The sequence below is a fragment of the Eriocheir sinensis genome, chromosome 8, assembly GCF_024679095.1.
Source record: "Eriocheir sinensis breed Jianghai 21 chromosome 8, ASM2467909v1, whole genome shotgun sequence".
Taxonomy (NCBI): Eukaryota; Metazoa; Arthropoda; class Malacostraca; order Decapoda; family Varunidae; genus Eriocheir; species Eriocheir sinensis.
Window position 1 is genome coordinate 7,558,091 of NC_066516.1, and position 27,344 is coordinate 7,585,434.

The following is a 27,344-nucleotide window of genomic DNA, read 5'->3' on the forward strand; positions in this document are numbered from 1 at the left end:
TGTTCTATCGTCTGTGTCTATCCGTCTCCCCTTCTACCCTTCCGCTCCTCCTTCAGCTTTGTAATAGTTTCCCTCACATCGCTCCTTGATAGCGTTTCCCATTTTCCACGTTATTGTCAACGCATATAAGAGGAGAGCAAATAGGTCATGCGGAGGCAGTGGCAGTAAGCGATTTTGTGTTTTATTTTCTGCCTCCGTGAATTTCTCTCTCATCCATCTTTTCTTTTTCCTTCCCTTCTTCATCTTTCTCTCTCGTCGATCTCCCTTTCTCCTTCTCTCCTTTCGTCCTCAATTCCCCTTTCTTGCCCCTTCCTTCTCTCTCCCTTCGTCCTGCCTTCTTCTTCCCTTCCGTTCTCAGTCCCTTTCCTGCCCTCGTCCTTCCTTTCTCCTCTTTTCTTTTCGTTGTTAATTCACCATCTCCTTTTCCTTTTCTTCTTTCTGCCCTCTCTCTCCTTTTCTCTTCTCCCTTCTCGTCCTCATTTTCCCTTCTCTGCTCTCCTTTTTCGTTCCCCTTCTCTCCCCTTCCCTTCTCTCTCCCCTCGAACTCCCTTTCCTCCTCCTCTTTCGTCCTCAGTTCTCCCTTCTCTCTCCTCTCCTCTTCCTCTCTTCCCCTCCAGCACTAGATAGATATTCGCCTCTTCACCAGAACTCAATCCCAACATCCTACTCCAATTTTGTCCTCCTTTCCTTCCTCTCTCCTCCTCCTCCTCCTCCCCCTCCTCGTTTTTTTGGGGTCCCCGTTCCCTTATCTCCTCCAACCAATCTCTTCAGTCCACTTTTTTTTCTTCTTTCTTTTTTTCTTTTTTTTTGGTTTTATTCATTGCTTCTTTCTTTTTTATTTTCTTCTTTCTCTTCTTTCCTCTTGTTTTCGTTCTCATTATTATCCTTCTTGTCTTGTCATTTATTTTACTTATTATTATTACTTTTTCTTTTTCCTCCTCCTCCTCCTCCTCCTCCTCCTCCTAAAGTGCCACGTTTCCGCCCATCCATCTGGCAGTGACTGGTTGGCACTTTATGGCACCGCCGAGGAGGAGTAGGAGGAGGAGGAGGAGGGAGGAGGAGGAGGAGGAAGAGAGGATGAAGGACACCAGAACACCGCAGAGCCACAGAGACAACTTTTATACTGTGCTAATTCCTCCTCCTCCTCCTCCTCCTCCTCCTCCTCCTCTTCCTCCTCCTCGCTAACTCAACACCATCGCCATGCCCACCACTTCCTATTACTCTTATTACTCATCCATACCCACCAGACATCCTCTTCTTCCGGTTCCTCCTCTTCCTCTTCCTATATAACTTCCATTTGTTCCTTTTCTTATTCCACCATCTACTATCCTTTTCCTTTTCTTCCTTCTTCCTTCTGACTTCCTTTGTTTTTGTATTTGTTTTCTTTCGTTTTCCCTTCATTTTTTTTATTTCCTCTTCCTCCATTTGTCTTTTTTAACTTCCTTATTCGTGTTTTTTTCCTTCGTTTTCTCTTCACTCTTCATATTTTCTCGTTTTCTCAGCTTTTATTGTTTTTTCTCCCTTCTTTCTTCCATTCTTTTTTGCTAATCACCTTCGTGTTTTCCTCCTTCGTTTATTTTTCCCTTCACTCTTCTTATTCTCCTGTTTTCTGGTTGTCTTTGTCATTTTTCCTCTTCCTCCTTTCATTCTTCAGTCCAACTTTTTCCCGTTTTTCCTTCCGTTTCTCCTTCACTTCCTTTTTCCTTGTTTTCCCAGCTTCTCTTATTCTTATTCTTATTCTCCTGTTTTCTGGTTGTCTTTGTCATTTTTCCTCTTCCTCCTTTCATTCTTCAATCCAACTTTTTCCTGTTTTCTCCTTCGTTTTTCCTTCACTTCTTATTCTCCTGTTTTCCCAGCTTCTCTTATTCTTATTCTTATTCTCCTGTTTTCTGGTTGTCTTTGTCATTTTTCCTCTTCCTCCTTTCATTCTTCAGTCCAACTTTTTCCCGTTTTTCCTTCCGTTTCTTCTTTACTCTTCCTATTCCCTTGTTTTCCCAGCTTCTCTTATCTGACTCGTGCCATATTTCTTCAGTTTTCTTCTTCTGCTTCCCCTTGTTATTTATGTTCCTCTATCATCTCCTTTATCGGTCTCTATCACCCACTCGCTTCTCTGTCTTTCCTCCTCTCCATTCGGCCTCGTTACCCCGGGTCCTCAGCGGCTTCTCTTCCTTTATCTGTTTGGCCAAAGAACTTCTGATTTATGCGCACTTCCCCCTTTTTCTCATCCTCCCCGTTTTTCTCTTCCACTTCGCCTTCTCGAGCTCGTTCTAGCTCATGTTCTTCTTCTTTTCATTTATGCTCTTCCTCCTCCTCCTCTATCCTTCCTTTCATCCCATAATTTTCCCTTTCGTCTCCTTTACCTCCTTTTCCTCCTCCTTTCATTTATGCTCTTCCTCCTCCTCCTCTCTCCTTCCTTTCATCCCATAATTTTCCCTTTCGTCTCTTTTGCCTCCTTGTTTCCTCCTCCTTTTCCTCTTCCTCTTCGCCTTCTTATACTCGTTCTTCCTCGAGATCCTTCTGTTATTCTTGTTCTTCTTTTTGTTTATTTCCTTTCCTCCCCGAATCTTCCTCTTTATTTTTTTTTAACAACAAAGGAGGCAGCTCAAGGGCACACAAAAAAACAATAATAAAAAAAAGCCCGCTAATCGCTCGCTTCTTTTACTTCTCCTCCTCCCTCTTTTCTTTTCGTTTATTTTCTTGTCTCTTTCTCTTTCATGCCTCCTATTACCCTTCCTTTTCTTCTCCTCCTTTCCCACTTCGCCGACTTCTGTTTCTTGCTCGTGTTCTAGTTATTCTTGTTCTTTGTTTCGTTTGTTTCCTTCCCTCTCCAACTCTTTCCTTCCTTCCACCCTTAACCCGTGCCGTCGTGCCGTAGATAACCTAGATAGAGACACGGAAACATTAGGCCAGAGTGCTCCTCCTCCGTGCGCCCCTCTCTGCTTTACGACGCCAAGACATGTAAACTGCTTCATATGTTAGTGACGGGCATCCTTCCCCGGGCTGGATGTTGTGGAGAGAGAGAGAGAGAGAGAGAGAGAGAGAGAGAGAGAGAGAATCATACATTTCGCTACCTCAGCACACATATTTGACAAGGCTTTCGTAGGAGTTGTGGGCATTTCCAGGGGTAGTTTTCTGACCCTGGTTGTATAATTTGACTCTTCTTCTGTGCCATGAACCTAAAAAAAACAATCATTAGAACACGACTGATCCCCTTTTTGTACTTTTAATCTTTCTTTCTTTCTTTTTCTTTCCTTCCTCCCCTCTTTCTTTCATTATCTTCCTCTAGTTTTCTTTCTTTCCTTTTTTCCTTCTTTCTTTCTTTCCTATCCTTTTTTCTTACCTTCTTTTTTTTTCTTTCCTACAATTTTCTTTTTTTCTTTTTTCCTTCTATATATTAATCTTTCTTTCTCTTGGTGTGAGAGGCGGAAGGAAGCATCTGACAAAATCGACAAGAGAGAGAGAGAGAAGCAAGAGAGAGTGAGAGCTAGAGCGAGGGAGACGTATAGACGGGAAGGGAAGTAGTAGTAATGAAGACGGATCGAGTAGGATGAGGGCACTAAGTAGTTTATTGGTCCAGTAGTTATTTAGAGGATCAGGGACAGTAGCTCCTTAGTGGATTATCCGGTGATTTAGACTACCTGGGGCTCAGTGACTTACCTACCTGGCTTACCTGAGTCCGTAGGTGAAGGACGGCTGGTTGGTGGCGGCTTGAGGGAGGCTGGGAGTGAGTGTCCGTCTTGATACTTGAAGGCTATTGAAAAGATTGTAAGAGGTGGATGGGATGCTGTTGGGATGATAACTTGGATAGAAAAATAAAAATGGGCTATTTCTTTACGAGTGTGATTGCTGATAGGGGGGATAAGAAGGGAGTAAAGAAGATGATGATAAAGACAAAGAAGAAGAAGAAAAAGAAGAAGAAGAAGAAGAAGAAGGAGAAGATGATAATGATGATGAAGGAGAAGAAGAAAATATAATGATTAAGAAGAAAAGAACAAAAAGCAGCAGGAACACGAAGAAAATGAGGAAGAAAAGAAAAGGAGAATGATAAGGAAAAAGAACAGAAACAAAACAAGAAGAAAAAAGAAGCAAAGAAGATACAGGAGGTAGAGGAGGAGGAAAGAAGGGAGGGAGGTAGAGAGAGGAGGCAGGGAGGTAGGGTAAGAGCTGAGGGGAAACAGAGGGAGGGAGGGAGGAAGAGCAACAGGACGAGGAAGGGGAAATTGGTAGGAAGTCAAGGGAGGGTAACTTTTTTTCTTCTCCGCGAATGGACGAGGCCTGAGCAGCTGTCATTTCTCTTCCCCTCCGCCCTGGATTCTCTCTCTCTCTCTCTCCACCTGCCCTTTCCTCCCAGCTGGCATTCTCTCTCTCTCTCTCTCTCTCTCTCTCTCTCTCTCTCTCTCTCTCTCTCTCTCTCTCTCTCTCTCTCCATCAGGAACATTCGTGAGTTAATGGAGGAAGCTGGTCGACTCGAGGGGAAGAGGAAGAGGAGGGGAAGAGGGGAGTAAGAGAGGGGAAGACAGAGGGAAAATTAGGATCTTGGGCCCTTAGGGAACTCAGGTGAGGACAGGTGAGGGGGAGTCGGTTTTCAGGAGTAATTTAGGATCGGCTTACTTGCTGGTCCTTTTGTTTTTTGTTCTGGTTTGTTCATTGTTTTTTGGAGGTCATTTTGGTGTAGTGTGTCGGTGAGGGTTAGGAGGAGAGGAAAGGTTTGGTTTGTGTTTGTGTCTTTTGGAATGATACTTTGTTTTATATTCTGTTAAGTACTAGAGGTAAAGGTAAGACATAGTTGGATAAATAGATAGAGAGATAGAGAGAGATGACAAAGGTAATGTGGAGAACTTGTATTGTTTTTTTTTATATCTCTTAGCTCTGTGGATTCTCTTTTCCTTCCCTCTCCTCTTCTGTCTTATAATGCTTTCTCTTTCTACTTTCTCCTCTTCCCTTTTCTCTCCCTCCCCAGCTCTCCTTCCATTTTTCTCCCTTCCACTGTCTCCTCTTGCTACCTTCTCTTCTACCCTCTTCTATCTTACAATGCCTTCTCATTCTACTCTCTCCTCCTCTTGCCTTGTCTCTCCCTCCCCAGCTCTCCTTCCATTTTTCTCCCTTCCACTGTCTCCTCTTTCTACCTTCTCTTCCTTCGTTTCCTCCTGGCTTTATTTCCCTCCCTACTTCTCTTTCTATTCTTCTCCCTTCTAATGCCTCCTCTCTCTACATTCCCTTTCTTCGTTTCCTCCACCTTCCTCTTTCTCCCTCCGTATCTATTCTTCATCTCTTCACCTTCCTTCTCTCCCTTCTAATGTCTCTCCCTCTACCTTCCCTCCCTTCATTTCCTCTTCATTGTGTCTTCCTCCCTCTCCTCTCACTTCCATTTGGTCGTTTTTCTCTTCTCCTTTCCTCCTCCTTTTCGTTTCCTTCTTTCCTTCCTTCCTTCCTTCCTTTCTTCCTTCCTTCCTTTCTTTCTTTCTTTCTTTCTTTCTTTCTTTCTGCCTTCCTTCCTTCCTTCATTCATTTTTTCCTTCCTTCCTTCTTTCCTTCTTTTTTTCCCTTCCTTTTTCTTCATTTTACCTTCCTTTCTCTTCATCCTTCCTTTCTCTTCTCGTCCATACTCCTCCTCCTCCTCCTCCTCTCCATCTATACTCGTTTCCCTTCCTTCCTTCCTTCCTTCCTCTCCTTACCCATACACTTACCCACCTCCCCTCCCTTCACCCCTCTCAACGGCTGTCTCGGAGTAGCTCACACCTGTCACCATAACTCACCCACCCACGCCCTCACCATCCCCACCATCACTGTCACCATCACTCACACGCCTCCAACACACGCCCGTCTCTCACTCTCTCTCTCCCTCCCCGTCACTGTTCTCAGCCTCTCATCACTCTCCCTGCTTCTCTCTCTCTCTTCTTTCCTCTCAGTCTCTTTCCGTCATTAATTTCTTCCGTCCTGCCCTCCGTCCTGCCCCTCTGCCGTCCTGTCGTTCTCTCTTTCTTTTCCGTCGTTTCCTGATTCCTGTCGTCACTCGTCAACCTCAGTCTCCATTTTTACAGATCAGTGCATGGCCTCGTCTCTCTCTCCCCTCGATTCCTTCTTTCCCTTCCCTTGTCATCCATTTGCTGTGCTCTCTCTCTCTCTCTCTCTCTCTCTCTCTCTCTCTCTCTCTCTCTCTCTCTCTCTCTCTCTCTCATACACACACAAAAAAATAAGGCTTCGAAAATGTAACACGAAATTTCGATTATATGCGACTGAAACAATACATTATTGCTGCTACTACTACTACTACTACTACTACTACTATTACAGCTCCTACTACAGTGAAATCCCAGTAGGTGCTTCAGTTGTGGTAGTATTCGAAACCCCTCGCTTCAGTGTTGGTGTGCGTTTGGGACGTTTCGAGACATTAATGTACTCGACTCGTTTTAAAGTATACGGCAATGCTTTAAAGGTAATGGGGTGTAATGGAGGCTGAATTCCCTAAAGCGTAATAAAATAAACATATCCCCGTGAAACATGAGGGAATAATTCAGGGAAGTGGATTCTACCGTGCATACAAAGGGAATGCAAGTGGTTTTGGTAATCCGTGTGTTCGTCCCATCCTCGTCGCGGGACTGTTCCCCGGGCATAACTTATCACCGTCCGTCATAATACTTGTCCTCACGCTTGTTTGTCACCATATCCTTTCGCCCAGAGTGATAGATAAATATTTACTGACACGCTATACGTAAGGAACACACACGCGAGTAATAAGTCTATCAAGTTGTCATGCACGGCCATAAAATTGAGACAACGTCCCGGCCCGGCCAAGCAAGTGTGTCGGGGAGCATCACCAACCTGTGCGATAACTCACGGCCACCCTGCACTCCATCAAACCCTCCCTGCTTGACGTATGACCCTCGTATTGTACTTCTTATTGGCGTTTCGCGCACCACACCACACTACATCATGGCTTCAAGCGCTGGAATTTATGGCTGGTGTAGATTTACCGCTGAAAATATGCGAAGGTGAAATCCGTTATGTTGGCAGCTTATTCAGGGTAGAGGGAGGAGTCACCGCGCGTTGACGGTCATCCTTGTGTGTGTGAATAATGCTGTGAAATCCGTTGTCATCGGCGGCGTGCGTGGCGATTACCATGTGTGCTGGTGGTGCCGCGGTGACTCTGGTGCTTGAGGGTCTCCTGGTGCCTGGTGGTGACGGGGAGACGAGGGACAACGCGGCAAAAGAGGTGAGAACAGGTGGTTGTGCCGGAGGGTGTGAATGCATTGGAGGTAGGGCAGGTTTAATTAGCCTCATTTTCTTTGATTTCTGTTAACCATAGCTACTAATTTAGGTGCAACTGGTTAGGTTTACGTCCTTATTAAGTGGGTTAGGTTAGGTAAGGGGGATAGTTGACTGGAGTGCCCAGGTAGGTAATCGGTTATTCCTTCCTAGTGGAGGTGGGGGCCGGCATGCAGGTAGGCGGGCGGACAGGTGGTGGCTACTTGATACCTAAACATTATATTACATTTTACATGGAACGGTTTTGACCAGATTTATTGCCTTGTATATTTTTCTTTCTTTTCAATTCTTACCTTTTTCATTTAGAGTGTTCGTTAAGTATGTGTCTACCTGCCTGCCTGCCTGCATTTTTTATCTCAGGTATTTAAATTTATACTTGTTTTTCCTTTTGATGCATGTTAACGTTATTTCTTTTCATCTTGTAATGCTTTTGTATTTTGTCTCGTTTTACATTTCAGTTTTAAGAAATGTTTTTCGGGGTGTGTTTCGTCGCGGGTATTATTTTACGTAGTCTTCCGAGGGCGTGCTTCCCGTTTTTTTATGTCGGTGTGGGTGAGACGTTTTATGCCGAGTTTAAAATGTATGACTAATGACTTCCTTGTGTGTCCTCCTTAGAACCATGACCCCTTCCCCCCGCCACTCCTCCACTCCTTCACTCTCCCGCCCCCCCCTCATTCCCACTCCCTCCCCATCTTCAACTCCCCCTCCACTCCTCCCTCCCGAACCCTCCTCTTTTCTCCCCTTCCCGGCCCCCCATTCCTTCCCCCTCCTGCTCCCCCACTCACCCTCCCGCCCCCTCCTTTCCTTCCTCTTTCCCAACCCTCCCCCTCCTTACCCCTTCCCCACCCTCCCTCTCATTACCCCTCTCCAACCCCCAGTCCTTCCCTCCACCCGCTCCCTGTCCCCTCCCGTACCCCCTCCTATCCTCTCCCCCCACACCATTACTTTAACTACTGTCGGCCATATTAGCAGTTAAACCCAATGGTCGTTATGTTGTTGATAGTTGTAGTGGATCGGAGTATTGTTTAGATAGTTAGCCCGATGCACGATGTTTAAAGAATCCCTTAGTTGTGCTACCAGCCTGTACGATGAAATAATTGGCAACTAATGTAAGAAGACTGTAATTAGCTTTTGTTACTCACATAATATGATATTGGTTATTTTAATTTGAAAGTCAGTCACTACTAATTGCTGATGTTTGCCATAATAAGAATAACTGTATCAGGTCTGTAATAGCCAAAGTAACGTACTATACCTAACCGCTCTATTATCTCCCCAGCCTCCCAATTTTCCTCATCCTCCCCAGCCACTCATCATCCCCCAGGTCTCTCCAAATTACTCACTCCTCATCTCTCCAACTTCCCCAACCTTCCCCAATCTCCCACAACATGCCTCAATCTTCCCCAACTTTCCCCATCGCCCCCAACCAAGCATACATAACATTCCCCATCCACCCCAACCTTCCCAAACCTTCCCCAACCCTCCCCAGCCACCCCCAGTCTTCCACAACTTTTCGTGACCTCAACCGCCACTTCCTCGACACGTGTTCGGCATCATCGGGTCAACAAAAACACGTGACCAATCCGGAAGTCTCGCCTTTGCTAGTACAATGACCCAAGTCTTTCCGTGTGACCGTGACCCGTGTTCGTGAGGTCAGGTCAGGTCAGGTCGGTGCTGTGTGAAGGCGGCGAGACTCATTCATTGTGTCTTGGAACAGGGGGAAGGGTGTAAACTGTAAAGGGAGACGGTTTCAAGGGGGAAGGGGTTGGGAGTTCAGGGAGAGAGAGCATTGAGGAGGGGTTGGGTGATAGGGGGTAAGGGGAGAGGGCTTTTAAGGGTGAAGGGTGCCTGTAAAAGGTGTGGTGTAAAGGGAGGAATGGACATTAAAGGAGACTATATGGGAGGATGAAGAGGAGGAGGAGGAGGAAAAGAGGATTACTGTTTGGGGGGTCACGGTCACTGATATTTGACCTCTGAGGCACTGAGGTGTTGTTGACGAGAGAGAGAGAGAGAGAGAGAGAGAGAGAATGTGAATGTGACTGTGTACCCACCTTAAAAGTCAAGATAAATGTACCTGACGTTTCATAATCACCCAAAGACAAACGACACTTTTAACAACCCACTCGCATCGTTGGCGGCGGTTTCCTTCAACATTCATCTTAATACCTACAAAGGAAGAACGTGAAGGCATGCATAGCCAAGAGACGCATCCTTCCTTCCCTATGCATACCAAACTTCCTGGCGGTCTCTCTTTCCTCTGTAGTGTTCGTTTTCCACAGGGTCCATATTCTGAAACTTATCGGGATCTCCTTGCGTCTATTTCCCAGGGCTATAGAGAAGATTAATCGGGTTTTCATGGGTGGCTTTCTCGTTCGTGGTGCAGTAAGTAGCGGGCTTTTATTTTCATTATTGTTTTCTTTTCTTTTTTACGCCCTTGCACTGTCTCCTCTGCTGTAAAAAAAAAAAGAGTCGGGTAAAACTATCACCAGTATCGCAAAACAGTCCATGAAAAGCCTAGCAACTTCTACGAGGGGTTTTCCAGACAGGCTAACCGTATTCTCAGACGCTTTCGGCTCTCAAGTATTTCCAAAGGCCACAAAGGAAATTAGTCTGGTTCTCATGAGTGTGTTTTTCACGTTCATGGTGCAGAAGAAGCCGTGTCAAACTATCACTAGGCTCTCAAAACCACCCTTAGGAATACTCACTGCATCTACAACAGTCTTTCTTATATTGCAAATGTGTGTGTGCGTAAGCCTTGTCAAACTATCCCTACGCTCTCAGAACCACCGTTGGAAATACTAACACACCCTCTACGAAAGCCTTAGAAAATGTATGTGCAGAAGCCTTGTCAAACTATCCCTACGCTCTCAGAACCACCGTTGGAAATACTAACACACCCTCTACGAAAGCCTTAGAAAATGTACGTGCAGAAGCCTTGTCAAACTATCCCTACGCTCTCGAAACCACCCTCGGAAATACTAACACAACCTCTACGAAAGCCTTAGAAAATGTATGTGCAGAAGCCTTGTCAAACTATCCCTACGCTCTCGAAACCACCCTCGCAAATACTAACACAACCTCTACGAAAGCCTTAGAAAATGTACGTGCAGAAGCCTTGTCAAACTATCCCTACGCTCTCGAAACCACCCTCGGAAATGCTAACACAACCTCTACGAAAGCCTTAGAAAATGAATGTTCAGAAGCCTTGTCAAACTATCCCTACGCTCTCGAAACCACCCTCGGAAATACTAACACAACCTCTACGAAAGCCTTAGAAAATGAATGTTCAGAAGCCTTGTCAAACTATCCCTACGCTCTCGAAACCACCCTCGGAAATACTAACACAACCTCTACGAAAGCCTTAGAAAATGTACGTGCAGAAGCCTTGTCAAACTATCCCTACGCTCTCGAAACCACCCTTGGAAACACTCACAAAACCTCAACGAAAGCCTTACCAAATGCGTGTGTGTGTGTGTGTGTGTGTGTGTGTGTGTGTGTGCAAGTCCCCGAAATGTTTGAGAATACGGACCGCTGCAGAACGATTCAGATTCAGCTCGATTGCCAAACCAACGTTCGCTCCCGCCGTTACTCCCTCGCCCGGGCACTCACTTCGAGTTCGTGGCGGCGGGCGGATTCCTTTAGTGTACTTGTGGGTCGTTCTGATGCGTGGCTGGCGCTGCGTGGCGGACCGGCGGGTTGGTGTGAGCGAGTCGGCGGCGGTGGTGTCGGTGTAGGTGCAGGATGAATGTGTGTCTTGGTGTGTGGAATGGTGATGTGTGTGTGTCTGGTGGTGGTGTCGGGGTGGTCGTGGAGGTAGTGTGTGTGAGATAGGTAGATAGAATACAGTTAGATAGATGGAAAGGGAGATAGTTAGGTACATAGATAAAGAAAACAACATTAGACAGATAGCAATATTTACTCTACCACCTCGACATGTAAAGAGAAATAGATAGAAGAAAGAAACTACACATAAGCGAAATGAGAAATACGACAAAATATAACCTTAGACTAACATAACCTTTACTGACTGACCTCTTCTCTTTCTTTTTATTTACTTATACACAGTTTTCCCCCCTCCCTATCAGTCCACTGTTTCTCGTCCCCTTTATCAATCATTCACCCCCACCCACTTCTGTACACAAGGAAGGAGAGTAGAGAAGAGGAGGAGGAGGAGGGGGAGTGGAAGAAGAGAAGTGCATGCATGTACACCGGAGTTTAAATTGCCAGGTTCATCATTTTCATCATCTTCAAACCGAGGGAAAGGAAAGAGTCGTGGAGAAAATGGAAGATGGGAAATGAAAGGGAATTTGATCGGGTAGGGTTGTGCCAGGCGAAAATATTGACGATGGAATGGCCGGGAGAGAGAGAGGGAAGAGGAGGAGGAAGGATGGAATTGCCGAAAGCGGAGAGACAAAAGTGGAAGAAGTATAGCCAGAGGGGCGAAGGGGAAGACAAAGGAAAAGTATAGATGAAGAGAGGAAGGAGAGGATTGGTGAAAAGGGAGAGAACGAGGAGGAGGAGGGGAGAGGAAGAGGTTAGGTTAAAAGTGACAGGGAAATAGATAGATAGGCAAGGACAGATTGAGAGAGAGAGAGAGAGAGAGAGACACACACACACCCACACACACACACACACACACACACACACACACACACACTTTACCACTAACTGAGGAAGTCCCATTCTCTTTTTTTCGTTTAGTTGTCCAACCAAGAGAAGTGCAGCCTCTCTCTCTCTCTCTCTCTCTCTCTCTCTCTCTCTCTCTCTCTCTCTCTCTCTCTCTCTCTCTCTCTCTCTCTCTCTCTCTCTCTCTCTCTCTCTCTCTCTCTCTCTCTCTCTCTCTCTCTCTCTCTCTCTCTCTCTCTCTCTCTCTCTCTCATACATCCTATATTGCATCCTTTTCGTCATCACTACTTTCTTTTCCTTCCAACTCTCTCCTTCCTACCTCCTCCTCCTCCTCCTCCTCCTCCTCCTCTTCCTCTTCCTCTCCCTCTCCCTCTTCCTCTCCTTCCATCGTCACTTCACTTCTCACTCCGCTATCTGTATTTCAGGTTTTCATTTAACTTCACTTCTTTTGGAGAGAGAGAGAGAGAGAGACTGTACACATTTTGGGAACTGTTTTCTAATGTTCTTTTTATCATATTCTTCTTTATATTTTCCATTTCCTTTTGTTGCTCTTCCTTTCCCTTTCTCTCTTAGTTTATTATATTTTTCCTTCCGTTCTACTAACCTCTCTTCCTTACTATAACACATTCTCTTTTCCTCTTTTCACTTCTCTATTCACTTCACTCCATCATCCCCCCCTTCCTCCTCTTCCTTCCCCCCCATAATGCTTACCTCCTTCCTCTCCCTCCTTCTCCTCCTCCTCCGTCTATCATTTCATCTCATTTGTCAAGGCGGAGAAAATAACAATAATCAGGACTTTGTAACAATCACAGTTTTGTATTCTTTTTCTTGCCTACCAAATGACACCTGCCCTTCCACGCCCCTTCCTGCTCCTCCCTTTCCTCCCTCCTCCATTTTCCAGTTCCCCTTCTCCTGCTTCTTCCTTCCCCTCCCTTCCTTCGTCCTCCTCACCTTCTCCCTCCTTGCTCCAGTTGCCCTTCCCCTGCTCTTCTGCCACTTCCTTCACTCCCTCCTCCTCACCCTCTCTCTCCTCTTTGCTCCAGTTTTTTTTTCCCTTTACCTGCCCTTACCTGGCCTGCTGTCACCAGGTAATTGTTATCTCCTCCCTCTCCTTTTCTTACACCTGTTTCTTTCTCGTCTTCACCTGCCACTTGCATCTTCAATTTTCTTCTCGTGTCCCTCATTTGTCTTCTTCATTCTCGGCTTCACCTCCTCGTCTTATTTTCCTGCTTCCATTTCTCGAGGTCTTCTCTTCACGTTCTCCTCCTCCTTCTTCGCCCCCTCTCCCCCTCTCATTTATCTTATTCTCTTCATTCTCAGCTTCACCTCCTTATCTCCTTTTTCCTCTTCCATTTCTATATCTCTTTTTCTCTCTTTCTCCTCCTCCTCCTTCTTCGCCCTCTCACTCCCTCTCGTACTTGCATTCTCTTATTTCTCCTTGGTTAATGTATTCTCGCGTCTCATATCTCCAATTCTCCTTCATTCTTGGCTTCACCTCCTCCTCTCTTTCTTCCTCTCTCATTTCTGGATCTCATTTCTCTTGTTCTCTTCCTCCTCCTTCGCCCCCTCACTCCCTCCCCCTCGCACTTACATTCTCTTATGTTACCTTTGTTAATGTATTCTCGCGCCTCATTTTTACCACTCCTTCATTTGCGGCTTCACCTCATCTGTTTCTCCCTCTTCCTCTTTCACGGCTTCATTCTCTTCTCCTCCTTCCTCACCCTCTTACTCTCTCGCGCACCTCCATCTTCTTATATCACCTTACTGCATACTATTTTCGCTTCCTCCCATTCTCTTATTTCCTCCGCATCACTCCCTATTTTTTCTTCTTGTCTGTCTGCCTCCTCTCCTTCCCCGCAACTCCTCCCCTTCACTCTTGCACCTCCATCTTTTTACTTCTCCTTAATGCATCCTATTTTCGTATCCTCCCATTCCGTTTTTATTTTTTCCCCTCCCCATCACTCCCTATAGTTTTCATGTTTACCTGCCTCCTCTCCTCCTTCACCTCCCTCCTCCTCCTCCCTTTACCTCCACTTCTCTCCACGGCGCGAGGTCAGGTGCAGGTGAGAGGAGGAATTCAACTCATTTCTACGGATTGAAAGGAGAGTAAAGGGAGGGAGAGAGAGAGAGAGAGAGAGGGGGGGGGGGGGTGAAGGAGAGGGAATGGAAGAATGCAACAACCGGAAGTCTCGCATGCGGGTGACCTTATGACCTCTGACCTCCGCCCCCTCCCCTCCTCCCCTTCCTCCTCCTCCCCTTTATTCGTGTTCTGCCTCCCATTCTCTCTTTCACACACTCTCTCTCTCTCTCTCTCTATCTCACACACACACACACACACACACACACACACACACACACACACACACACACGCCATTTCCTCCAGCCACCAGCTTTATCTCCGTCACCCTACTGCCTGCCTTCCTGCCTGTCTCACCTTCCCCTCCCCTCCCTTCCTCCCTCTGTCACACCCTCCCTCCCTAACCTACCCTTACTTCCATGCTTCCCACAATACTGCAAAGGCCACACACACTATCACCCCCACACACTCTATACATACATTCATACATACATAGTCTCTGCCCACAAGTCTTTCCCAGCTTCCCTCGCATGCATACACCCTACCTGCCTTTCCTAACTCTTCTCTCCCCTTCCCTTCCTTTCCCTTCTCTTTCTTTCCCTTCCCTTCCCTCGGTTTCCCTTCCCCTTGCCTGATCTTATATTCTATGCCGATTGCTGGTTTATTGTTTCACGAATATTGGAACCACCACCATCTACACACACACACACACACACACACACACACACACACACACACACACACGTCACTGCTTGCTGCCATTCCCACCCTCCTCTTTCCCCCTCATTCGCTTTCCTTCCTCTCTCGCTCTCCCTCTCCCTCTCCCTCTCTTTCTCACTCCCAGTTTTACCATCGTCCGCCATCACACTTTTCTGCCATTCTCCCTCACCTCCATTTCCGTTTACCCTTCCTCCTCCACTACCACCTCCACCTCCTCCTCCTCCTCCTCCTCCACATGCTTCTTCTTGGCACCTCTCTTCTCTCCTCTTTCTCTTCCTTCCTCCTGCCACGACTCTTCACTTCATCTTCCTTCTTCTTCCTCCTCCTGCTCCTCTTTCCTCTTTCGCCCGCTGCCTCTCTTCACTTCATCTTCCTTCCTCCTCCTGTCTTCCCCTCGCCAACAGTTTCCCTCCCGACGGCGCGAGGATGTCAAATATCATTCCCTTGATCGCACCTTCCGCGGGAGATGCCACAACACTGAGACACTAACGCCTTTCTGGGTGGGGTGTGTGGAGTGGGTGAGGGTGGGGGAGGTGGTTGGAGGAAGTGAGGGGTTAGTGCACTGGCTCCCTTACTCCCTCAGCCCTCCCTTGCACCTCTTCTTTCCCTTATCTTCTCAATCGTTTCTGGCATCTCACCCCCAACCCCTGCCTCTTCCCACTCTCTCCCTTACTCTTACTCTGCCAGTCCTTCCCCTCACTTCCCCTTCCCTCATCTCCTCCCCAACCCTTTCTCGTCCCCAATCTTCCTCCCTCCTTCCCTTACCCTATACCAGCCTTTCCCTGCCCATTCCCTTCCCTTATCCCCACCTCCACCCTTCTCCCTTCCTTTACCTCCCTTCACCCTCTCACTCTTACCTTACCAGCCCACCCCTGCATTTCCCCTTCCCTCATAACCTCCTCAACCGTTTCCGGCACCCCACCCCTACTGCTTCCCCCTCCCCCTCCTTTTCCCCTTCCTTTTCCTCTTCCCCATCCTCCTCCTCATCTCCATAAAAATTCTACCCACCTGTCACACTTCCAATTCCCCGGCTCGTCAGCGCTTCCTCTCCCCTCCCCTCCCTCACCCCTCTTCCCCCACTCTACCCCTCACCCCCCCACACACACTCGCCTCAACTCGTCACCCACCTGCACCACACACGTCGACTTACCCACCTACCTGCCTGCCTTGGAAGTGCTCAGGGGGGGAAAGCAAAAGGAAGAAGGGGTAGGAGGAGGAATATCAAATAGGAAGAGGATGAGGAGGAGATGGAAGTAAATGGTAAAGAAGGGGAGTAAAGAAGAAAAATAAAGAGGAAGTGAATACGAATAAAGATGAGGGGGTATATTATAAAAGTGGAAATAAAAGAGTTGTAACGGAAGAAGAGAAAGGAGATCATTAATTGGAGAAAGAAAAAGAAAAGAGGAAGTGGAATGAAATTAAGATACGTGGATAGATATAGATAAATAGTGTGTGTGTGTGTGTGTGTGTGTGTGTGTGTGTGTGTGTGTGTGTGTGTGTGTGTGTGTGTGTGTGTGTGTGTGTGTGTGTGTGTGTGTCTCTTCTTTTCCTGCCTTGCGTAACGCATATATTCTTTCACTTTTCCCAGTTAAGATGTTAATAATTTTATCCCCGACCGAGTGGATGTTAAAGGCTTACACCGTGCACTTTGCCTCGTCATTATATGTAGTAAAGGTAAATTTGTTAGTCTTACCTGGCGTGTGTTTACCTGTTCTGAACTCGTCCGGGAGAGCCTCAAGAATTCACCTGCGCGGAAAGCTGCACCTGATTAAATTATACAGTGAAGGCTCCCACCTGAGAGGCTTCACCTGCAGGTCGCTTTGCCTCCCCCGTGACAGACATTATCTTCCTCCTCAGGGGCTCAACATCACGTATCCTCACCCGTCTGTCTGTCTGTCTGTCTGTCTGTCCTGTCTGTCTGTCTGTCTGTCTCTGTCTGTCTCTGTCTGTCTGTCTGTCTTTGTCTGTCTGTCTTTGTCTGTCTGTCTTTGTCTGTCTCTCTGTCTGTCTCTCTCTCTCTCTCTCTCTCTCTCTCTCTCTCTCTCTCTCTCTCTCTCTCTCTCTCTCTCTCTCTCTCTCTCTCTCTCTCTCTCTCTCTCTCTCTCTCTCTCTCTCTCTCTCTCTCTCTCTCTCTCTCTCTCTCTCTCTCTCTCTCTCTCTCTCTCGTGTGTGTGTGTGTGTGTGTGTGTGTGTGTGTGTGTGTGTGTGTGTGTGTGTGTGTGTACCTGCCTAGTGGTGCTCAGGTGTGCCAAGGGGGCGCCGCTCCCTTCGCTGTAGACCACCTGGGACGAGGAACATTTTACTGGCCTTCCTTCCTCCCTTCCTCTCCCTTCCTTCCTTCTCTCTCTCTCTCTCTCTCTCTCTCTCTCTCTCTCTCTCTCTCTCTCTCTCTCTCTCTCTCTCTCTCTCTCTCTCTCTCTCTCTCTCTCTCTCTCTCTCTCTCTCTTTATCTATCTACATCTATCTCGCTCTCTTTACGGCCTTCCTTCCCTCTACCTTTCCTCACCATCAGTCTTTTTATTAGTTCTCCTTCCTTCCTTTCCTTCTTCCCTCATTCTATCGCTTTCGTCATTCGCTTCGCCTCACAACTTGAACTGTTTGTGTCGTTATCTGGGTTTCCTATTTATTATTGGAATATTTTGACGACTTCGGTGAAATGAAGCAAAGAAGAATATAAAGAAAGGTCATGCTCTAGTGTATTATTTATCCTCGCATTATATTTACACGCATGTCGTCTTTTGATTTCACCCATCTTTGTAATCTCTTAATCCCTTTCTCTTTTTTAACTTATCTTCCTTTTCCCTGTCCCCTTATGAACACAAACACTCCCCATGATTCCTTCCATACATCAGTCCAGTCTTCTATCTTCACATTTTATCAATCTCATTCACTCTTTCACATCCCTCTTTCTCCCTCCATTCCTTTTTTCTCACCATCCTTGCCTGTCTCTATCCTTTCCTCTCAGCATTCTCTCCTCTTCGCATCCTTTCCGCTCTCCATGCCTTCATCCCTTCCTTTCTCCATCATTTCCCTCTCTTGTGCCTTCCCACTGGAGAGTTCGGTGCATGGTTGTGGATCGGCGTGGGATTGGTCGCGGCCGAATAAGGAAGGCGGTGGCGGGTCCGGCGTTGCGGGGCGGCGGGTGTGAGAATCGTGCGGCCGAACGTGTAACAGGCTCCGAAACCTCCACCGTACAGAGAGAGAGAGAGAGAGAGAGGGGAATGGAGGAGTGTGTTGAGAGGGATAAAACCGAAAATGATAGATCGCCCGTCAAATGCAGGCACACACACACACACACACACACACACACACACACACACACACACACACAGACACACACACACACAGACACACACACGAGCCGTCATTACGAAGAGCTTAACCTGTGAACGCCGCTCGTGGAAGGCGTTTTACTGCCCTCTCGCGGCCACGGCGGCGATCATTTCGGTAATCCGTAACGTTAGGGGTCGTGACGAGAGGGAGAGAGAGGGAGGGAGGGTGAGAGAGAGAGGGAGGGAGAGAGAGAGGGAGAAGGAGGAGAGGGAGAGAAGGGGGGGTCAGTGGTTCCATGTTAGATCGAGGCTGTAAAGGTAGAAGGAGAGTAGGCAAGGTTAGGTACGGTTGTGTTATGATGGGAGGAAGGGTGGTTAGGCAGGGTAGTAATGGTGGTAATGGGACCGTGCTTGAGTTAGGAGAATGAGTGTGGATGAGAGGGTTATGGGAGGGTGTGGTTAGAGGAGGAGAAGGAAGAAGAAAAGGAGGAAGAGAAGAAGAATAGAAGGAGGAGTAGAGGGAAGAAGAATTGGAGGAGTAGAAGGAGAAGGAAGAATAGGAAGAGGAGGAGTAAAAAGAACAATAGGGAATGATTGAAATGGAATAAGAATAGGAGGAGGAGAAGAAGAGCAAGAGGAGGAAAAAGACGCAGTCGTGTGGAGAAAGAGAAGGGGTGTCACAGTTAAGAAGATCATGGAAGGGGATTTTAAGAAAGAAAGGAAGAACGAAGGGAGAAAAAACGGGGGAAGGGGAAAAAAAAGACAGCTGGAGGGAGAGAGATGAAGAAAAAAAAAATTAACATCGGTGCATTAACGTCAAGAAAATGGCGGTGCAAAATATCCACTTCAAAAGATTTAGTGTTTATTACCTGTTGATGGAGATTACAGGAATATCACCACCACTAAAAGTCACCACCACCACCACCACCACCACCCCCCTGATCCCCTCCCCCCTCACCACTCACCACCACCACCGCCGTCAATCTCCCAAACAAAATATTCCTTTCCCTTCACTTTTTCCGTCGCCTAATCACGCCATCGTCCACACCTTGAGAGTTAATTAATCTGCCTCGCCAGGTAGGACCACCGGGAGCTTCTTATCTGCCCTTCCCTCTCAGCTGGAGGTGAAGGAAGGAAAAGGAAGAAGAGGTAGACAGGTAGAGGAGGAGAGGGAGAGAAAGAGTGAAGGGGGGATGGGAAGGAGGAAGGAGAGGAGTAACCGCCCGTCTCCCTCTCCGTACCCATCCCCAACCCCATCCCCTGTCCCCATTCCCCGGCCCCTCCCCCCCTCCCTCCCCCCACAGTCACACTAGGTAAGGGAAGGTAGGAGAGAGATAGCTCCAGGTGAGTCGGGATGATTAATTAGCGGCGATCACCCACCTGTCAGCGGATCACCTGCCCGAGATGCCGCTCCATATGGCCAAGCGAGGAGGAAGAGGAGAAGGAGGAGGAGGAGGAGGAGGAGGAGGAGGAGGAGGAGGAGGAGAACGAACGGCGATGAAGAAGAAAGAAATAGGTTAAAATGAGGAGAAATAGGAAAATTGTTAAGATTAGAGCAGGGAAGACGAGGAAAATATGATGAATGAAAAAGTGTAGACAAGAAGAAAAGAGGAACAGAGAGAGAAAAAAAAAAGAAATCACAAAGCTACAAGAAACACGAATAAAAGAGAAGAAATATAAAGAGAAGGACAAAGAATATGGAAAATCGAAGTAAGTGGAAAGGAGGAGAAGAAGGAGGGGGAGGAGGAGGACTAGGACTAGAGTTGAGTTACAGGTAAGGGAGAGGAGATGAGGGGAAAGGACAGCTTGAGAAGTCGGGGTAAGAAAGGTTAAGGATGTCTGATAAGGGTTGGTTATAGAAGGAAAGGGTTGGGATTGGGAGGCTGTAGGTAGGGAGTGGTAGGGGTGGTATAGGAAGAGAAGGGGAGTGGGGGAAAGGTGTAAGGGAGGATCTGGTAAAGTTAAAGGGGACTGGAGATGGTAGGAAGCGTTAGAAAGGGAAGAAGGGGAGAGGAAATGAGAGGGAAAGGTAAGGGAAGTGTAGGAAAGTGTCTAGTTAAGTTAAAGGGATAGTACACTACCTTGACATCAATTGTTTGTAAGTTAATGGAGACTATCATTCGCGACAATATGGTGAAATTCTTCGAAGAAAATAATAAAATAAATAATTCGCAACATGGCTTCCATACTAAACGTTCGTGTTTGACTAACTTACTTGATTTTTTCACTATATTTTTGAGGTGTTCGATGAAAGCAGATCAGTAGATATTATATATCTGGATTTTCAAAAGGCTTTTGATAAGGTCCCCAACCAACGATTGCTCAGCAAACTACTGGCACACGGTATCTCGGGTAACATTCACAATTGGCTTGCGGACTGGCTCTCTGAGCGGAAACAGAGAGTAGTTCTAAACGGTGTTACATCTAACTGGCTCGATGTCAAAAGCGGCGTACCTCAAGGATCAGTGCTTGGCCCCATGCTCTTCTTAATTTATGTTAATAATATCGATGATAGGTTCATTTGCAAATTATCAAAATTTGCTGATGACACAAAAATTGCTAGTAAAGTAACTGCGACACTCGACGAAGAAGCTTTACAATCAGATCTATATCGACTTGCACGTTGGGCCAATCAATGGCAAATGAAATTTAACGTTGACAAATGTAAAGTGTTGCACATCGGAAAAAATAACAATCGCGTTCGGTACGTAATGAATGGCCAACAACTTTCTGCAGTAAGTAAAGAAAAGGATCTTGGAATCACTATATCAAGCGATTTAAAGCCCGGTCAGCATTGTTCAGAGGTAGTTAAAACTGAAAACAAATTGGTTGGCTTCATCGGACGAGTCTTTAATAATAAATCGGAAAAAGTAATATTAAAACTGTATAATTCGTTGGTTCGACCCCGTCTAGAGTACTGTGTACAGTTTTGGTCTCCCTATTACAGAAAAGACATAGAAAAGTTGGAACGGGTCCAACGAAGAGTAACAAAGATGATTCCTAGGTTGAGAAATTTGTCATATGAAGAAAGGCTTAAAGAAGTAAATTTATTCAGCCTATCAAAACGAAGAATGCGATGCGATCTAATAGAAGTGTTTAAAATGTTTAAAGGATTCAGTGATATTAATGCGGAAGATTACTTTACAATTGATCGATCAAATAGAACAAGAAGAAATCACAATTTGAAGATAAGTGGTAAAAGATTCTCGTCGTACGAAGCTAAACACTTTTTCTTCAATCGAGTTGTTAATGTTTGGAACTCTCTACCCTGTGATGTCGTTGATAGTACAACAGTTACGGCCTTCAAGAATAGATTAGACAAGTGTTTTGAATCCAACCAGCAACTAAGATATTACTCATTGTCGTAATAACGTTAAGTTCTTTCGAATACTGGTGTCCTTGTCCGCTTTTATCGCCCGGTTAGTGGTAGCAGTAATGGTAGTTCTTTCCTCTTTCCTACATAAATTCCATGCAGTTTTTCCATACTGCATGGTTCTTTTTCCTTTCCTGCCAGCTTTGGCTGGAGGGATGGGGGGGTGGGGAGGAGCCTTCGCCTTTACTGTCCTTCACCGTTGATTAGATAGTTAGTGTAGCTTGTCACAAACAGCCTCGTAAGGACCAGCAGGTCTGCTGTTGTTTGTTCTTTCTTTGTGTTCTTTAAGGAGGGAGATGATAGGGAGGGGAGAGAAGGGGAAGAGGGAGAGAGGGAATAGGAGGGACAGGTAAGGGAGGGATAGGGATCATGTTGCATAAGTTGACGTGCAATGAGCGTGTGTTGCGGCAGGTGAGGTGAACGGTGTCGTGTCAGGTGAGTCTGGCGCCGCGCACGACTCGTCACGCGGTCAGTAATTGGTCCTGATTGTCTGCCGCGATGGTGGGCGGGGTGTGCACGGAGGTGGTGGTGTGCTGTTACGTGTGTCTGTGTGTGTGTGTGTGTGTGTGTGTGTGTGTGTGTGTGTGTGTGTGTTGTGGGGGTGGGGGGGAGGAGAGTTTGTGGGGGAGGGGGGGTATTGTGTGTGACTGGGTGGATGGGGGTATTTTTTTCGTCATAGGTCATTAGTTGTGTACGTACGTAGTTGTGTTCGTAATGTCATCTGTGGTGTTACAAGACATATACCCCTCTGTGTTCTGTATATTAAATTGTCATGTATATATTTTCCTTTCTTAATTTTCTTCTTTATTTTTCCTACCTATATTTCAATCAATCAATCTGTCTTATTTGTCTGTCCACCAATCTGTATCTATAAGTGTACATCTATCTATCCGTTGCTCACTTCTAGTATATTTATCACTTTCTATGTCCATTTATGATTACATTGCACATATCCTGCTTCATTTTGGTGTATATTTCGTAACATCTTTTCCTCTCTCGCTCATCTCCTTGCCCTCTCCTTCCCTCCCTTCCGTCCCCCTTTCCTCTTCCCCTCCCGCCCTTTCTCCCTCCCAATCCCCAGCTCCCTCTCTCTTCATGTTGCGGTCAAACTCGGGGTCTCACTCGGCGATCGTTGATATGTAAATTTAGGAGCGTCCGAGACCCAGCTCCTTCTTCACGGCTGCCTGGACGGGGGCGCCTTACCTGCCCTGCGCTCCCACCTGCCCTCCTACCTGCCCTCCCACCTGCCCTCTCTCTCATTACCCGGCCATCTGATACTGTCCGCGGCGTGTACACAAAACAGCAAAAAAGGGAGGTGGGGAAAAAAGCAACACACCCACGCAGCACAAGAGTGGAAGCAACACAGATAAAGTGGAAAGAGGTGGAAAGAAAACAACACTACCCGCACCCCCACAACACAAAGGCTAGCAATACAAACACAGCAAAAGCAGATGAAAAAAAAAAACATCACACGTATTCACGCAACCACTTACAGGAAACCGAGATGAAAAACAAAAAAACAAAAACATCTCCTTCCACACACATAGACAACACAAAAGCTAAGCAACACAAATATAGTAAAAGGAGATGGGGAAACATTCACACAGAACACGAAAGCAAAGCAACACAAACACAACCAAACGAGGCGAGAAACACACACACACAAAAAAAAACACCCCCTACACACCCACACAACAGAAAACCAAAAGCAAAACACAAATACAGCAAAACGAAAGGCAAAATGAAAAATCTGTAACACACCCCTCCCGCCCTCCTCCCCCTGCCCCCTCCCCCACCACCCACAGAACACGAAGGTAAACAGCGAAGATAAAGGAACGTGCGCCATTAAACAGACCTCACGAGCGCTGGGCCGTCGATATATTTTCTCCACCTCATAAACCATCGCCCAATACATTTCCACCCTTCATGCATCACCACTCTGCTCCTCCCCTCCACTCCCCATCCCTTCCTTGCTCTCCCCTTCCCTCCCCTCCTCCAGTTTCCTCTCTCTCCTCTCCTCTCCTCACCTGTGTTCTTTCTCTTCCTTTGTGTTCTTCCTCTTCACTTCCCCCCTTTCCTCTCCCTTCTTTTCTTCACCTCTGCTCTTCCTCTTCTTTCCTGTTTTTCCTCTTCCCTCCTTCTTCGCATCCTCACCTGTGTTCTTCCTCTTCCTTCTTGTTCTTCCCCTTCACTTCCCTCCTCTCCTCTCCCTTCCTTGACCCTCTCCGATAAGTCAACCTTCCTTACCTGTACCTTTCCTCTCTCTTTTCCTCTTCCATCCCTCCTTTCCTCCCTCCCTTCCTTCCTTAATTCCTTTCTTTCTTTCTTTCTTTCTTTCTTTCTTTCTTTCTTTCTTTCTTTCTTCTTTCCTTCCTTCCTTCCTTCTTGTGTCCCTGATAACCTCAACATTTAAGAGTTAAGAAGGTGCTTATTAATGTGGGATTATCGCCTCTAAGCAAGCAAAGGTGGCAGGTGGAAGGGGGGCAGAAGGAGGAGGAGGAGGAGGAGGAGGAGGAGGAGGAGGAGGTGGATGGTATGTATGAGGTATCTGGGAGGAGCCTTATCGGGCTTCGGGGCTGTGTTGGTCCGTCTCATCAGCATAATTATCAGTGAGAAAAATAGGGAAGTTGGGGTGACATGAAGTTGGGCTCGTGTGTGTGTGTGTGTGTGTGTGTGTGTGTGTGTGTGCGTGCGCGCGCGCGTGTGTGTGTGTGTGTGTGTGTGTGTGTGTGTGTGTGTGTGTGTGTGTGTGTGTGTGTGTGTGTGTGTGTGTGTGTGTGTGTGTGTGTGTGTGTGTTGCTTGGCTTTTGTGTGTGAGTGGGGTGTTTTTTTTTCTTTTGTTTTCCATCTTTTTGTTGAACTTGTGTTGCTTTGCTTAGATTTCTGTGAGTGTGTGTGTGTTTTTTTTATTTTTTTTATTCCATTTCGATTCGCCGTGTTCGTGTTGCTTATCTTTTTTTTTTTCGTGTGTGTGTGTGTGTGTGTGTGTGTGTGTGTGTGTGTGTGTGTCATGGTAATAAGTGATGATAATAGTAACAATGATAGTAATAGTAATAACAGTAATAATAATAATAATAATAATAATAATAATAATAATAATAATAATAATAATAATAATAAAAACATAATAAAAATAATAATAATGATAAAAATAATAATAATAAAAAGCTTTGACAATCATAATAAAAACGATTTGTTTATAAGTCGTGCGATTTCTGGAGGTTAAAATTTTCCTTTATCTTTTTTTAATTTTTTTATGACAGGATAATATCTCGTGTTTAGTCACGCCTGAAGATTATTTACATATGACAAGAATTCGGAGTAAGATAAACTGGATGAGATTTTAGCTGAAGAATTTTATTAAAGTTTGTGTGTAATAATAATAATAATAATGTGTGTTTGTGCATGTGTGTGTGTGTGTGTGTGTGTGTGTGTGTGTGTGTGTGTGTGTGTGTGTGTGTATGTGTGTGTGATTTGAGCTTGCATTCTCTCTCTTCCCTCTTTGTCTCTCTCTCTCTCTCTCTCTCTCTCTCTCTCTCTCTCTCTCTCTCTCTCTCTCTCTCTCTCTCTCTCTCTCTCTCTCTCTCTCTCTCTCTCTCTCTCTCTCCTTCGTTAATTCTGGCAATTATTCACGTGCCTTCTCCTCATCCTTGTTGTTCCTCCCCAAATCCTCTTATTCCACCCTTTCTTAATCTGCTTTTTCCCTGTCCCTCCTCCCCTCACCCTTCCATTTAACTGCTGCTTAATGCTTCGCTTCCTCTTCCTTTCCCCTCTATTTGTCTAGCTTGCACTTCGCCTACTTCCCTCTTCCGTCCTTCCTTCCTTCCTTCTGAGAGTTCTTCACATCTCACATTTGTCTTTATTTCCTTCTATTTTCTTATTTTCATGTTTCTCATATTTTATCTCGTATCTTTTTTTTTCCTTATTTCCGATTTCCTCCCAGTTGCTTCTGTTTCCCCATTTATATATTTTCCCCTCCTTGCATTATGTTCTCTTCCCTTCTAATTATTTTTCCCCTTAAGCCCCAAATTTCCTTTACTTCACATATTTCTGCCCTAACTTTCAGAGCATTTGTATTATTCTCATTATTGAAGTTCAGACTCCCTTGTACTTTCCTGTAATTTTAGCAGTTCGTATAATTCCAACAGTTGTTCCATTTACTTTCTCGTGATCGTCAGTTTTTTTTTCTCTTTCTACTTCCTTTTGACAATTTGAACTCCCCCTATTTACCTCCATCGTAAACGTGTCCAGCATCCCAATTGAACCGACAGCAACATTCCCCCTCTTTGCAAGCTCGCCTCTTTATTCCACTCGCTCACTGATTCGCACACAACGAGAACGCGCATACACACCCAACCAACCTAACCACGTACACTAAAAACGCACACACAAAGGGGTATTTTTAGCGGCCATTTGCATACATACATACATGGTGATATGCAGATGTACAGAGAGAGAGAGAGAGAGAGAGAGAGACCCACAGACACACAGACAGACACACAGACATAAACAAAGACGGAATGCAAGAGAGGGCAAGCAGGTAATGTAACGAAGAGGGAAAGGAATGAAAAATGAGGAAATGAAGGAGGGATCACGAGGGAAGGAGAGAATGGAACATGAGGAAAGAAGAGAAGGACTGTGAAATAGGAGGAGGAGGAGGAGGAGGAGGAGGAGGAGGAGGAGGAGGAGGAGTTATTGCCGAGTGACCAATGGGCTGCAGGCTCTCGTTAGCATCATTCGCGGTGTTCTTTGATGCGAGGAAGGCGATGAAAAGGCAGCGAGATCTCGGCCCATCACCGTGTCTGACCAAGGAAGGGAAGAAGGGAAGGGGGTGAGAGAGAGGGCAGAGAGGGGGAGGAAGGGCAGGGAGAAAAGGAAGGGAGGGAAGGGGAAGACGAATGAAGGGAAAGGAAGGGGTACTGGGGAGAGTGGTGAGGGATGGCGGGGTTGGAGAGAGAGAAGAAAGAGGGAAAGGCAGGGTACTTAGGGGTGATCAGAGAGAGAAGAAGAGAGAGAGAGAAGAAGAGAGAAGAAGAGAGAAGAAGAGAGAGAGAGAGAGAGAGAGAGAGAGAGAGGGAGAGAGAGAGAGAGAGGCGTGAGGCTCATTTGCATATCGCTAAATATCACTAACTCTACTCTCTCTCTCTCTCTCTCTCTCTCTCTCTCTCTCTCTCTCTCTCTCTCTCTCTCCCACACAGCAATTTAGCCCGTGAAATATCCGGTACCCGTAAAGGGAATATGTGAGATGGCCAATGAATTATGCAGATGAGTCGTGCCCGTGTGCGGTGATTTCTAAAATACACATTAGCATAAAGCACGTAATTCCCTCCTTTGACGCCGCTCGACCACTCCCTCCCTCCGTGCCCCCCCACCACATGCCCGCCCAAGGGGGTGAGGCAACTTGGAACGTTCTTTTTTGCAATGTTTTTCAGACCTCTAGCTCCATACAAGCACTTTTCCTTCCTTAAATCATGGTTTAAACTTTTTTTCTCGTTTTTTCTTTTTCTAAGCTAGTTTTTTTTTTATATTATTTTGCCAGTCAGATTTTCTTTTTAAAACATTGACTTTCGTACATATAAAACCTGTGTGTGTATAAATATACTTTTATTTTTTTTAACCCTTTGTGCAAAGGTTTTCCGTATGAAGTATATATATATATATATATATATATATATATATATATATATATATATATATATATATATATATATATATATATATATATATATTATAACATCCATTTTTTATTTCGCTTATATTACAGGCTGTCGTGCAAAGTGTCTCTCCTAAAATTCTCAATCTCGACCGTAATTTTCAACCGACAACTCAAGTTCAACGACGCACTCCGAAGTATGTTTTACTCATACTTTTACCAAGACGTCGATACCAATTCAAATACCCTGAAATGTTCTGATACCGTGTAATAATTTTTCTACACACTCTGTTGGTATTTATTGCCTGCAGAATTCAGTAAAGACGAAACCCAGAGAAACACAAAAGAAGAATTAT